Here is a 12,970-nt window from a genome sequence, read left to right on the forward strand (position 1 = left end):
ATTGTTTGGAATTTTTTTGACCCAATGTGTTAAATGGCCAAATCGGCTGGTCAAAACCTATGGAGCGTGTACAAGGTGCCTTGAATGACCATTTATGGCATGATAGCCGCACATTCACTGTAAGTGGCATATGAATGGATACCAGCCAGGATACTGTCAGTTGCTTTTAGCCTAATTGTTGTGATAAACTTATTAAATAGGTAAGTATTCAATTCTATTTGATAAGTTTTCTTTGAATGCACTCTGCGACAGCGGAGGGCAGCCCAATTCTCTTAAAAAATGCAAGAAAAAAAATTGCACTAACTTAAAAGTTAGCTTTTAGGCCAATTTTCGTCCAAAATGGCCGAAATTCGGGTCCCCCCAAATTTTCAACTGATGATTACTCCACGTACACTTAAGCTACAAACGTCGTTTTGGGCTCGTTGGAATCGTCCTGAGCTATAATTTATGAAACAAGATGAAAAAAATGATGTTTCAACGAAAAAAACCAAAAATTTTGAAAATTTCATTTTTTGCACCACGCTCGATTAGGCTTAACTTTTTGGCATCACCGAGATTTCAAAAGCTTATAACTTTGTGTTGGACCGACGAAATTGGTTCATTTTCTCAGTCCCCCAAGATTTGACCATGATCTTATGATCCAAATAATAAAATTTGAAAATTTTAAAATTTTTGGGCAAGTTATGGCCGTTCGCGCAATTCACCAGGCTCGATTGGGCTTAACTTTTTGACATCACCGAAATTCAAAAGGCTATAACTCAAAGACCCCAAAAGTTATCTCCAATATTTTTGGCCTATCAGCAGCTGATTGTACACAAAATTGATACTGCAAAAGAAATTTTTCGGTTTTCTGTTGTTTTGACCAAAATTTGACCCATTGAAAATTTTTGCACCACGCTCGATTAGGCTTAACTTTTTGACATCACCGAACTTTAAACAGCAATAACTCTTAGCGTATAAAAGTAAAAGAGATACTTTTGCTTTAAATAAAAGCCTACAACACCTGGTGTTCCCAGGCGGTCTCCCATCCAAGTACTAACCAGGCCCAATGTTGCTTAACTTCGGTGATCGGACGAGAACCGGTGCATTCAACATGGTATGGTCGTAGGCATTTGAGTTACTCCGCTTTCACTTATATCCTTACTAGCATATGTCTATGTACATTAGTTTTAAAACACTCGCCCTCGCGCGAGAGTAAAAATATGCTCTTATACCATGTAAAATTTTGCACGCTCACGTTATAATTTATGCATTTCAAACAAAATTTTGAAAATTGACATTGTTTGGAATTTTTTTGACCCAATGTGTTAAATGGCCAAATCGGCTGGTCAAAACCTATGGAGCGTGTACAAGGTGCCTTGAATGACCATTTATGGCATGATAGCCGCACATTCACTGTAAGTGGCATATGAATGGATACCAGCCAGGATACTGTCAGTTGCTTTTAGCCTAATTGTTGTGATAAACTTATTAAATAGGTAAGTATTCAAATCTATTTGATAAGTTTTCTTTGAATGCACTCTGCGACAGCGGAGGGCAGCCCAATTCTCTTAAAAAATGCAAGAAAAAAAATTGCATTAACTTAAAAGTTAGCTTTTAGGCCAATTTTCGTCCAAAATGGCCGAAATTCGGGTCCCCCCAAATTTTCAACTGATGATTACTCCACGTACACTTAAGCTACAAACGTCGTTTTGGGCTCGTTGGAATCGTCCTGAGCTATAATTTATGAAACAAGATGAAAAAAATGATGTTTCAACAAAAAAAACCAAAAATTTTGAAAATTTCATTTTTTGCACCACGCTCGATTAGGCTTAACTTTTTGGCATCACCGAGATTTCAAAAGCTTATAACTTTGTGTTGGACCGACGAAATTGGTTCATTTTCTCAGTCCCCCAAGATTTGACCATGATCTTATGATCCAAATAATAAAATTTGAAAATTTTAAAATTTTTGGGCAAGTTATGGCCGTTCGCGCAATTCACCAGGCTCGATTGGGCTTAACTTTTTGACATCACCGAAATTCAAAAGGCTATAACTCAAAGACCCCAAAAGTTATCTCCAATATTTTTGGCCTATCAGCAGCTGATTGTACACAAAATTGATACTGCAAAAGAAATTTTTCGGTTTTCTGTTGTTTTGACCAAAATTTGACCCATTGAAAATTTTTGCACCACGCTCGATTAGGCTTAACTTTTTGACATCACCGAACTTTAAACAGCAATAACTCTTAGCGTATAAAAGTAAAAGAGATACTTTTGCTTTAAATAAAAGCCTACAACACCTGGTGTTCCCAGGCGGTCTCCCATCCAAGTACTAACCAGGCCCAATGTTGCTTAACTTCGGTGATCGGACGAGAACCGGTGCATTCAACATGGTATGGTCGTAGGCATTTGAGTTACTCCGCTTTCACTTATATCCTTACTAGCATATGTCTATGTACATTAGTTTTAAAACACTCGCCCTCGCGCGAGAGTAAAAATATGCTCTTATACCATGTAAAATTTTGCACGCTCACGTTATAATTTATGCATTTCAAACAAAATTTTGAAAATTGACATTGTTTGGAATTTTTTTGACCCAATGTGTTAAATGGCCAAATCGGCTGGTCAAAACCTATGGAGCGTGTACAAGGTGCCTTGAATGACCATTTATGGCATGATAGCCGCACATTCACTGTAAGTGGCATATGAATGGATACCAGCCAGGATACTGTCAGTTGCTTTTAGCCTAATTGTTGTGATAAACTTATTAAATAGGTAAGTATTCAAATCTATTTGATAAGTTTTCTTTGAATGCACTCTGCGACAGCGGAGGGCAGCCCAATTCTCTTAAAAAATGCAAGAAAAAAAATTGCACTAACTTAAAAGTTAGCTTTTAGGCCAATTTTCGTCCAAAATGGCCGAAATTCGGGTCCCCCCAAATTTTCAACTGATGATTACTCCACGTACACTTAAGCTACAAACGTCGTTTTGGGCTCGTTGGAATCGTCCTGAGCTATAATTTATGAAACAAGATGAAAAAAATGATGTTTCAACGAAAAAAAACCAAAAATTTTGAAAATTTCATTTTTTGCACCACGCTCGATTAGGCTTAACTTTTTGGCATCACCGAGATTTCAAAAGCTTATAACTTTGTGTTGGACCGACGAAATTGGTTCATTTTCTCAGTCCCCCAAGATTTGACCATGATCTTATGATCCAAGTAATAAAATTTGAAAATTTTAAAATTTTTGGGCAAGTTATGGCCGTTCGCGCAATTCACCAGGCTCGATTGGGCTTAACTTTTTGACATCACCGAAATTCAAAAGGCTATAACTCAAAGACCCCAAAAGTTATCTCCAATATTTTTGGCCTATCAGCAGCTGATTGTACACAAAATTGATACTGCAAAAGAAATTTTTCGGTTTTCTGTTGTTTTGACCAAAATTTGACCCATTGAAAATTTTTGCACCACGCTCGATTAGGCTTAACTTTTTGACATCACCGAACTTTAAACAGCAATAACTCTTAGCGTATAAAAGTAAAAGAGATACTTTTGCTTTAAATAAAAGCCTACAACACCTGGTGTTCCCAGGCGGTCTCCCATCCAAGTACTAACCAGGCCCAATGTTGCTTAACTTCGGTGATCGGACGAGAACCGGTGCATTCAACATGGTATGGTCGTAGGCATTTGAGTTACTCCGCTTTCACTTATATCCTTACTAGCATATGTCTATGTACATTAGTTTTAAAACACTCGCCCTCGCGCGAGAGTAAAAATATGCTCTTATACCATGTAAAATTTTGCACGCTCACGTTATAATTTATGCATTTCAAACAAAATTTTGAAAATTGACATTGTTTGGAATTTTTTTGGCCCAATGTGTTAAATGGCCAAATCGGCTGGTCAAAACCTATGGAGCGTGTACAAGGTGCCTTGAATGACCATTTATGGCATGATAGCCGCACATTCACTGTAAGTGGCATATGAATGGATACCAGCCAGGATACTGTCAGTTGCTTTTAGCCTAATTGTTGTGATAAACTTATTAAATAGGTAAGTATTCAAATCTATTTGATAAGTTTTCTTTGAATGCACTCTGCGACAGCGGAGGGCAGCCCAATTCTCTTAAAAAATGCAAGAAAAAAAATTGCACTAACTTAAAAGTTAGCTTTTAGGCCAATTTTCGTCCAAAATGGCCGAAATTCGGGTCCCCCCAAATTTTCAACTGATGATTACTCCACGTACACTTAAGCTACAAACGTCGTTTTGGGCTCGTTGGAATCGTCCTGAGCTATAATTTATGAAACAAGATGAAAAAAATGATGTTTCAACGAAAAAAACCAAAAATTTTGAAAATTTCATTTTTTGCACCACGCTCGATTAGGCTTAACTTTTTGGCATCACCGAGATTTCAAAAGCTTATAACTTTGTGTTGGACCGACGAAATTGGTTCATTTTCTCAGTCCCCCAAGATTTGACCATGATCTTATGATCCAAATAATAAAATTTGAAAATTTTAAAATTTTTGGGCAAGTTATGGCCGTTCGCGCAATTCACCAGGCTCGATTGGGCTTAACTTTTTGACATCACCGAAATTCAAAAGGCTATAACTCAAAGACCCCAAAAGTTATCTCCAATATTTTTGGCCTATCAGCAGCTGATTGTACACAAAATTGATACTGCAAAAGAAATTTTTCGGTTTTCTGTTGTTTTGACCAAAATTTGACCCATTGAAAATTTTTGCACCACGCTCGATTAGGCTTAACTTTTTGACATCACCGAACTTTAAACAGCAATAACTCTTAGCGTATAAAAGTAAAAGAGATACTTTTGCTTTAAATAAAAGCCTACAACACCTGGTGTTCCCAGGCGGTCTCCCATCCAAGTACTAACCAGGCCCAATGTTGCTTAACTTCGGTGATCGGACGAGAACCGGTGCATTCAACATGGTATGGTCGTAGGCATTTGAGTTACTCCGCTTTCACTTATATCCTTACTAGCATATGTCTATGTACATTAGTTTTAAAACACTCGCCCTCGCGCGAGAGTAAAAATATGCTCTTATACCATGTAAAATTTTGCACGCTCACGTTATAATTTATGCATTTCAAACAAAATTTTGAAAATTGACATTGTTTGGAATTTTTTTGGCCCAATGTGTTAAATGGCCAAATCGGCTGGTCAAAACCTATGGAGCGTGTACAAGGTGCCTTGAATGACCATTTATGGCATGATAGCCGCACATTCACTGTAAGTGGCATATGAATGGATACCAGCCAGGATACTGTCAGTTGCTTTTAGCCTAATTGTTGTGATAAACTTATTAAATAGGTAAGTATTCAAATCTATTTGATAAGTTTTCTTTGAATGCACTCTGCGACAGCGGAGGGCAGCCCAATTCTCTTAAAAAATGCAAGAAAAAAAATTGCACTAACGTAAAAGTTAGCTTTTAGGCCAATTTTCGTCCAAAATGGCCGAAATTCGGGTCCCCCCAAATTTTCAACTGATGATTACTCCACGTACACTTAAGCTACAAACGTCGTTTTGGGCTCGTTGGAATCGTCCTGAGCTATAATTTATGAAACAAGATGAAAAAAATGATGTTTCAACGAAAAAAACCAAAAATTTTGAAAATTTCATTTTTTGCACCACGCTCGATTAGGCTTAACTTTTTGGCATCACCGAGATTTCAAAAGCTTATAACTTTGTGTTGGACCGACGAAATTGGTTCATTTTCTCAGTCCCCCAAGATTTGACCATGATCTTATGATCCAAATAATAAAATTTGAAAATTTTAAAATTTTTGGGCAAGTTATGGCCGTTCGCGCAATTCACCAGGCTCGATTGGGCTTAACTTTTTGACATCACCGAAATTCAAAAGGCTATAACTCAAAGACCCCAAAAGTTATCTCCAATATTTTTGGCCTATCAGCAGCTGATTGTACACAAAATTGATACTGCAAAAGAAATTTTTCGGTTTTCTGTTGTTTTGACCAAAATTTGACCCATTGAAAATTTTTGCACCACGCTCGATTAGGCTTAACTTTTTGACATCACCGAACTTTAAACAGCAATAACTCTTAGCGTATAAAAGTAAAAGAGATACTTTTGCTTTAAATAAAAGCCTACAACACCTGGTGTTCCCAGGCGGTCTCCCATCCAAGTACTAACCAGGCCCAATGTTGCTTAACTTCGGTGATCGGACGAGAACCGGTGCATTCAACATGGTATGGTCGTAGGCATTTGAGTTACTCCGCTTTCACTTATATCCTTACTAGCATATGTCTATGTACATTAGTTTTAAAACACTCGCCCTCGCGCGAGAGTAAAAATATGCTCTTATACCATGTAAAATTTTGCACGCTCACGTTATAATTTATGCATTTCAAACAAAATTTTGAAAATTGACATTGTTTGGAATTTTTTTGGCCCAATGTGTTAAATGGCCAAATCGGCTGGTCAAAACCTATGGAGCGTGTACAAGGTGCCTTGAATGACCATTTATGGCATGATAGCCGCACATTCACTGTAAGTGGCATATGAATGGATACCAGCCAGGATACTGTCAGTTGCTTTTAGCCTAATTGTTGTGATAAACTTATTAAATAGGTAAGTATTCAAATCTATTTGATAAGTTTTCTTTGAATGCACTCTGCGACAGCGGAGGGCAGCCCAATTCTCTTAAAAAATGCAAGAAAAAAAATTGCACTAACTTAAAAGTTAGCTTTTAGGCCAATTTTCGTCCAAAATGGCCGAAATTCGGGTCCCCCCAAATTTTCAACTGATGATTACTCCACGTACACTTAAGCTACAAACGTCGTTTTGGGCTCGTTGGAATCGTCCTGAGCTATAATTTATGAAACAAGATGAAAAAAATGATGTTTCAACGAAAAAAACCAAAAATTTTGAAAATTTCATTTTTTGCACCACGCTCGATTAGGCTTAACTTTTTGGCATCACCGAGATTTCAAAAGCTTATAACTTTGTGTTGGACCGACGAAATTGGTTCATTTTCTCAGTCCCCCAAGATTTGACCATGATCTTATGATCCAAATAATAAAATTTGAAAATTTTAAAATTTTTGGGCAAGTTATGGCCGTTCGCGCAATTCACCAGGCTCGATTGGGCTTAACTTTTTGACATCACCGAAATTCAAAAGGCTATAACTCAAAGACCCCAAAAGTTATCTCCAATATTTTTGGCCTATCAGCAGCTGATTGTACACAAAATTGATACTGCAAAAGAAATTTTTCGGTTTTCTGTTGTTTTGACCAAAATTTGACCCATTGAAAATTTTTGCACCACGCTCGATTAGGCTTAACTTTTTGACATCACCGAACTTTAAACAGCAATAACTCTTAGCGTATAAAAGTAAAAGAGATACTTTTGCTTTAAATAAAAGCCTACAACACCTGGTGTTCCCAGGCGGTCTCCCATCCAAGTACTAACCAGGCCCAATGTTGCTTAACTTCGGTGATCGGACGAGAACCGGTGCATTCAACATGGTATGGTCGTAGGCATTTGAGTTACTCCGCTTTCACTTATATCCTTACTAGCATATGTCTATGTACATTAGTTTTAAAACACTCGCCCTCGCGCGAGAGTAAAAATATGCTCTTATACCATGTAAAATTTTGCACGCTCACGTTATAATTTATGCATTTCAAACAAAATTTTGAAAATTGACATTGTTTGGAATTTTTTTGACCCAATGTGTTAAATGGCCAAATCGGCTGGTCAAAACCTATGGAGCGTGTACAAGGTGCCTTGAATGACCATTTATGGCATGATAGCCGCACATTCACTGTAAGTGGCATATGAATGGATACCAGCCAGGATACTGTCAGTTGCTTTTAGCCTAATTGTTGTGATAAACTTATTAAATAGGTAAGTATTCAAATCTATTTGATAAGTTTTCTTTGAATGCACTCTGCGACAGCGGAGGGCAGCCCAATTCTCTTAAAAAATGCAAGAAAAAAAATTGCACTAACTTAAAAGTTAGCTTTTAGGCCAATTTTCGTCCAAAATGGCCGAAATTCGGGTCCCCCCAAATTTTCAACTGATGATTACTCCACGTACACTTAAGCTACAAACGTCGTTTTGGGCTCGTTGGAATCGTCCTGAGCTATAATTTATGAAACAAGATGAAAAAAATGATGTTTCAACGAAAAAAACCAAAAATTTTGAAAATTTCATTTTTTGCACCACGCTCGATTAGGCTTAACTTTTTGGCATCACCGAGATTTCAAAAGCTTATAACTTTGTGTTGGACCGACGAAATTGGTTCATTTTCTCAGTCCCCCAAGATTTGACCATGATCTTATGATCCAAATAATAAAATTTGAAAATTTTAAAATTTTTGGGCAAGTTATGGCCGTTCGCGCAATTCACCAGGCTCGATTGGGCTTAACTTTTTGACATCACCGAAATTCAAAAGGCTATAACTCAAAGACCCCAAAAGTTATCTCCAATATTTTTGGCCTATCAGCAGCTGATTGTACACAAAATTGATACTGCAAAAGAAATTTTTCGGTTTTCTGTTGTTTTGACCAAAATTTGACCCATTGAAAATTTTTGCACCACGCTCGATTAGGCTTAACTTTTTGACATCACCGAACTTTAAACAGCAATAACTCTTAGCGTATAAAAGTAAAAGAGATACTTTTGCTTTAAATAAAAGCCTACAACACCTGGTGTTCCCAGGCGGTCTCCCATCCAAGTACTAACCAGGCCCAATGTTGCTTAACTTCGGTGATCGGACGAGAACCGGTGCATTCAACATGGTATGGTCGTAGGCATTTGAGTTACTCCGCTTTCACTTATATCCTTACTAGCATATGTCTATGTACATTAGTTTTAAAACACTCGCCCTCGCGCGAGAGTAAAAATATGCTCTTATACCATGTAAAATTTTGCACGCTCACGTTATAATTTATGCATTTCAAACAAAATTTTGAAAATTGACATTGTTTGGAATTTTTTTGACCCAATGTGTTAAATGGCCAAATCGGCTGGTCAAAACCTATGGAGCGTGTACAAGGTGCCTTGAATGACCATTTATGGCATGATAGCCGCACATTCACTGTAAGTGGCATATGAATGGATACCAGCCAGGATACTGTCAGTTGCTTTTAGCCTAATTGTTGTGATAAACTTATTAAATAGGTAAGTATTCAAATCTATTTGATAAGTTTTCTTTGAATGCACTCTGCGACAGCGGAGGGCAGCCCAATTCTCTTAAAAAATGCAAGAAAAAAAATTGCACTAACTTAAAAGTTAGCTTTTAGGCCAATTTTCGTCCAAAATGGCCGAAATTCGGGTCCCCCCAAATTTTCAACTGATGATTACTCCACGTACACTTAAGCTACAAACGTCGTTTTGGGCTCGTTGGAATCGTCCTGAGCTATAATTTATGAAACAAGATGAAAAAAATGATGTTTCAACGAAAAAAACCAAAAATTTTGAAAATTTCATTTTTTGCACCACGCTCGATTAGGCTTAACTTTTTGGCATCACCGAGATTTCAAAAGCTTATAACTTTGTGTTGGACCGACGAAATTGGTTCATTTTCTCAGTCCCCCAAGATTTGACCATGATCTTATGATCCAAATAATAAAATTTGAAAATTTTAAAATTTTTGGGCAAGTTATGGCCGTTCGCGCAATTCACCAGGCTCGATTGGGCTTAACTTTTTGACATCACCGAAATTCAAAAGGCTATAACTCAAAGACCCCAAAAGTTATCTCCAATATTTTTGGCCTATCAGCAGCTGATTGTACACAAAATTGATACTGCAAAAGAAATTTTTCGGTTTTCTGTTGTTTTGACCAAAATTTGACCCATTGAAAATTTTTGCACCACGCTCGATTAGGCTTAACTTTTTGACATCACCGAACTTTAAACAGCAATAACTCTTAGCGTATAAAAGTAAAAGAGATACTTTTGCTTTAAATAAAAGCCTACAACACCTGGTGTTCCCAGGCGGTCTCCCATCCAAGTACTAACCAGGCCCAATGTTGCTTAACTTCGGTGATCGGACGAGAACCGGTGCATTCAACATGGTATGGTCGTAGGCATTTGAGTTACTCCGCTTTCACTTATATCCTTACTAGCATATGTCTATGTACATTAGTTTTAAAACACTCGCCCTCGCGCGAGAGTAAAAATATGCTCTTATACCATGTAAAATTTTGCACGCTCACGTTATAATTTATGCATTTCAAACAAAATTTTGAAAATTGACATTGTTTGGAATTTTTTTGGCCCAATGTGTTAAATGGCCAAATCGGCTGGTCAAAACCTATGGAGCGTGTACAAGGTGCCTTGAATGACCATTTATGGCATGATAGCCGCACATTCACTGTAAGTGGCATATGAATGGATACCAGCCAGGATACTGTCAGTTGCTTTTAGCCTAATTGTTGTGATAAACTTATTAAATAGGTAAGTATTCAAATCTATTTGATAAGTTTTCTTTGAATGCACTCTGCGACAGCGGAGGGCAGCCCAATTCTCTTAAAAAATGCAAGAAAAAAAATTGCACTAACTTAAAAGTTAGCTTTTAGGCCAATTTTCGTCCAAAATGGCCGAAATTCGGGTCCCCCCAAATTTTCAACTGATGATTACTCCACGTACACTTAAGCTACAAACGTCGTTTTGGGCTCGTTGGAATCGTCCTGAGCTATAATTTATGAAACAAGATGAAAAAAATGATGTTTCAACGAAAAAAACCAAAAATTTTGAAAATTTCATTTTTTGCACCACGCTCGATTAGGCTTAACTTTTTGGCATCACCGAGATTTCAAAAGCTTATAACTTTGTGTTGGACCGACGAAATTGGTTCATTTTCTCAGTCCCCCAAGATTTGACCATGATCTTATGATCCAAATAATAAAATTTGAAAATTTTAAAATTTTTGGGCAAGTTATGGCCGTTCGCGCAATTCACCAGGCTCGATTGGGCTTAACTTTTTGACATCACCGAAATTCAAAAGGCTATAACTCAAAGACCCCAAAAGTTATCTCCAATATTTTTGGCCTATCAGCAGCTGATTGTACACAAAATTGATACTGCAAAAGAAATTTTTCGGTTTTCTGTTGTTTTGACCAAAATTTGACCCATTGAAAATTTTTGCACCACGCTCGATTAGGCTTAACTTTTTGACATCACCGAACTTTAAACAGCAATAACTCTTAGCGTATAAAAGTAAAAGAGATACTTTTGCTTTAAATAAAAGCCTACAACACCTGGTGTTCCCAGGCGGTCTCCCATCCAAGTACTAACCAGGCCCAATGTTGCTTAACTTCGGTGATCGGACGAGAACCGGTGCATTCAACATGGTATGGTCGTAGGCATTTGAGTTACTCCGCTTTCACTTATATCCTTACTAGCATATGTCTATGTACATTAGTTTTAAAACACTCGCCCTCGCGCGAGAGTAAAAATATGCTCTTATACCATGTAAAATTTTGCACGCTCACGTTATAATTTATGCATTTCAAACAAAATTTTGAAAATTGACATTGTTTGGAATTTTTTTGGCCCAATGTGTTAAATGGCCAAATCGGCTGGTCAAAACCTATGGAGCGTGTACAAGGTGCCTTGAATGACCATTTATGGCATGATAGCCGCACATTCACTGTAAGTGGCATATGAATGGATACCAGCCAGGATACTGTCAGTTGCTTTTAGCCTAATTGTTGTGATAAACTTATTAAATAGGTAAGTATTCAAATCTATTTGATAAGTTTTCTTTGAATGTTAAAAGTTAGCTTTTAGGCCAATTTTCGTCCAAAATGGCCGAAATTCGGGTCCCCCCAAATTTTCAACTGATGATTACTCCACGTACACTTAAGCTACAAACGTCGTTTTGGGCTCGTTGGAATCGTCCTGAGCTATAATTTATGAAACAAGATGAAAAAAATGATGTTTCAACGAAAAAAACCAAAAATTTTGAAAATTTCATTTTTTGCACCACGCTCGATTAGGCTTAACTTTTTGGCATCACCGAGATTTCAAAAGCTTATAACTTTGTGTTGGACCGACGAAATTGGTTCATTTTCTCAGTCCCCCAAGATTTGACCATGATCTTATGATCCAAATAATAAAATTTGAAAATTTTAAAATTTTTGGGCAAGTTATGGCCGTTCGCGCAATTCACCAGGCTCGATTGGGCTTAACTTTTTGACATCACCGAAATTCAAAAGGCTATAACTCAAAGACCCCAAAAGTTATCTCCAATATTTTTGGCCTATCAGCAGCTGATTGTACACAAAATTGATACTGCAAAAGAAATTTTTCGGTTTTCTGTTGTTTTGACCAAAATTTGACCCATTGAAAATTTTTGCACCACGCTCGATTAGGCTTAACTTTTTGACATCACCGAACTTTAAACAGCAATAACTCTTAGCGTATAAAAGTAAAAGAGATACTTTTGCTTTAAATAAAAGCCTACAACACCTGGTGTTCCCAGGCGGTCTCCCATCCAAGTACTAACCAGGCCCAATGTTGCTTAACTTCGGTGATCGGACGAGAACCGGTGCATTCAACATGGTATGGTCGTAGGCATTTGAGTTACTCCGCTTTCACTTATATCCTTACTAGCATATGTCTATGTACATTAGTTTTAAAACACTCGCCCTCGCGCGAGAGTAAAAATATGCTCTTATACCATGTAAAATTTTGCACGCTCACGTTATAATTTATGCATTTCAAACAAAATTTTGAAAATTGACATTGTTTGGAATTTTTTTGGCCCAATGTGTTAAATGGCCAAATCGGCTGGTCAAAACCTATGGAGCGTGTACAAGGTGCCTTGAATGACCATTTATGGCATGATAGCCGCACATTCACTGTAAGTGGCATATGAATGGATACCAGCCAGGATACTGTCAGTTGCTTTTAGCCTAATTGTTGTGATAAACTTATTAAATAGGTAAGTATTCAAATCTATTTGATAAGTTTTCTTTGAATGTTAAAAGTTAGCTTT

The 12,970-nt window shown here is 37.3% G+C and overlaps 10 non-coding genes across 10 annotated transcripts; all 10 read right to left on the reverse strand.

The window, feature by feature from the left end:
• Positions 1-991: 991 nt before the first annotated feature.
• On the reverse strand, positions 992-1,110 carry LOC134850045 (5S ribosomal RNA). The gene has a single exon (XR_010164022.1). It is a non-coding gene; the product is annotated as a 5S ribosomal RNA (ribosomal RNA).
• A 1,159-nt stretch (positions 1,111-2,269) lies between these two features.
• Positions 2,270-2,388, reverse strand: LOC134850046 (5S ribosomal RNA). The gene has a single exon (XR_010164023.1). It is a non-coding gene; the product is annotated as a 5S ribosomal RNA (ribosomal RNA).
• Positions 2,389-3,548: 1,160 nt separating this feature from the next.
• On the reverse strand, positions 3,549-3,667 carry LOC134850047 (5S ribosomal RNA). The gene has a single exon (XR_010164024.1). It is a non-coding gene; the product is annotated as a 5S ribosomal RNA (ribosomal RNA).
• A 1,159-nt stretch (positions 3,668-4,826) lies between these two features.
• On the reverse strand, positions 4,827-4,945 carry LOC134850048 (5S ribosomal RNA). Its single transcript, XR_010164025.1, has one exon. It is a non-coding gene; the product is annotated as a 5S ribosomal RNA (ribosomal RNA).
• A 1,159-nt stretch (positions 4,946-6,104) lies between these two features.
• Positions 6,105-6,223, reverse strand: LOC134850049 (5S ribosomal RNA). The gene has a single exon (XR_010164026.1). It is a non-coding gene; the product is annotated as a 5S ribosomal RNA (ribosomal RNA).
• A 1,159-nt stretch (positions 6,224-7,382) lies between these two features.
• LOC134850050 (5S ribosomal RNA) lies at positions 7,383-7,501 on the reverse strand. The gene has a single exon (XR_010164027.1). It is a non-coding gene; the product is annotated as a 5S ribosomal RNA (ribosomal RNA).
• Positions 7,502-8,660: 1,159 nt separating this feature from the next.
• Positions 8,661-8,779, reverse strand: LOC134850052 (5S ribosomal RNA). The gene has a single exon (XR_010164029.1). It is a non-coding gene; the product is annotated as a 5S ribosomal RNA (ribosomal RNA).
• Positions 8,780-9,938: 1,159 nt separating this feature from the next.
• LOC134850053 (5S ribosomal RNA) lies at positions 9,939-10,057 on the reverse strand. The gene has a single exon (XR_010164030.1). It is a non-coding gene; the product is annotated as a 5S ribosomal RNA (ribosomal RNA).
• A 1,159-nt stretch (positions 10,058-11,216) lies between these two features.
• On the reverse strand, positions 11,217-11,335 carry LOC134850054 (5S ribosomal RNA). The gene has a single exon (XR_010164031.1). It is a non-coding gene; the product is annotated as a 5S ribosomal RNA (ribosomal RNA).
• A 1,094-nt stretch (positions 11,336-12,429) lies between these two features.
• On the reverse strand, positions 12,430-12,548 carry LOC134850055 (5S ribosomal RNA). The gene has a single exon (XR_010164032.1). It is a non-coding gene; the product is annotated as a 5S ribosomal RNA (ribosomal RNA).
• Positions 12,549-12,970: the final 422 nt, after the last annotated feature.

Source organism: Symsagittifera roscoffensis, chromosome 6 (assembly GCF_963678635.1).
Source record: "Symsagittifera roscoffensis chromosome 6, txSymRosc1.1, whole genome shotgun sequence".
Lineage (NCBI taxonomy): Eukaryota > Metazoa > Xenacoelomorpha > Acoela > Convolutidae > Symsagittifera > Symsagittifera roscoffensis.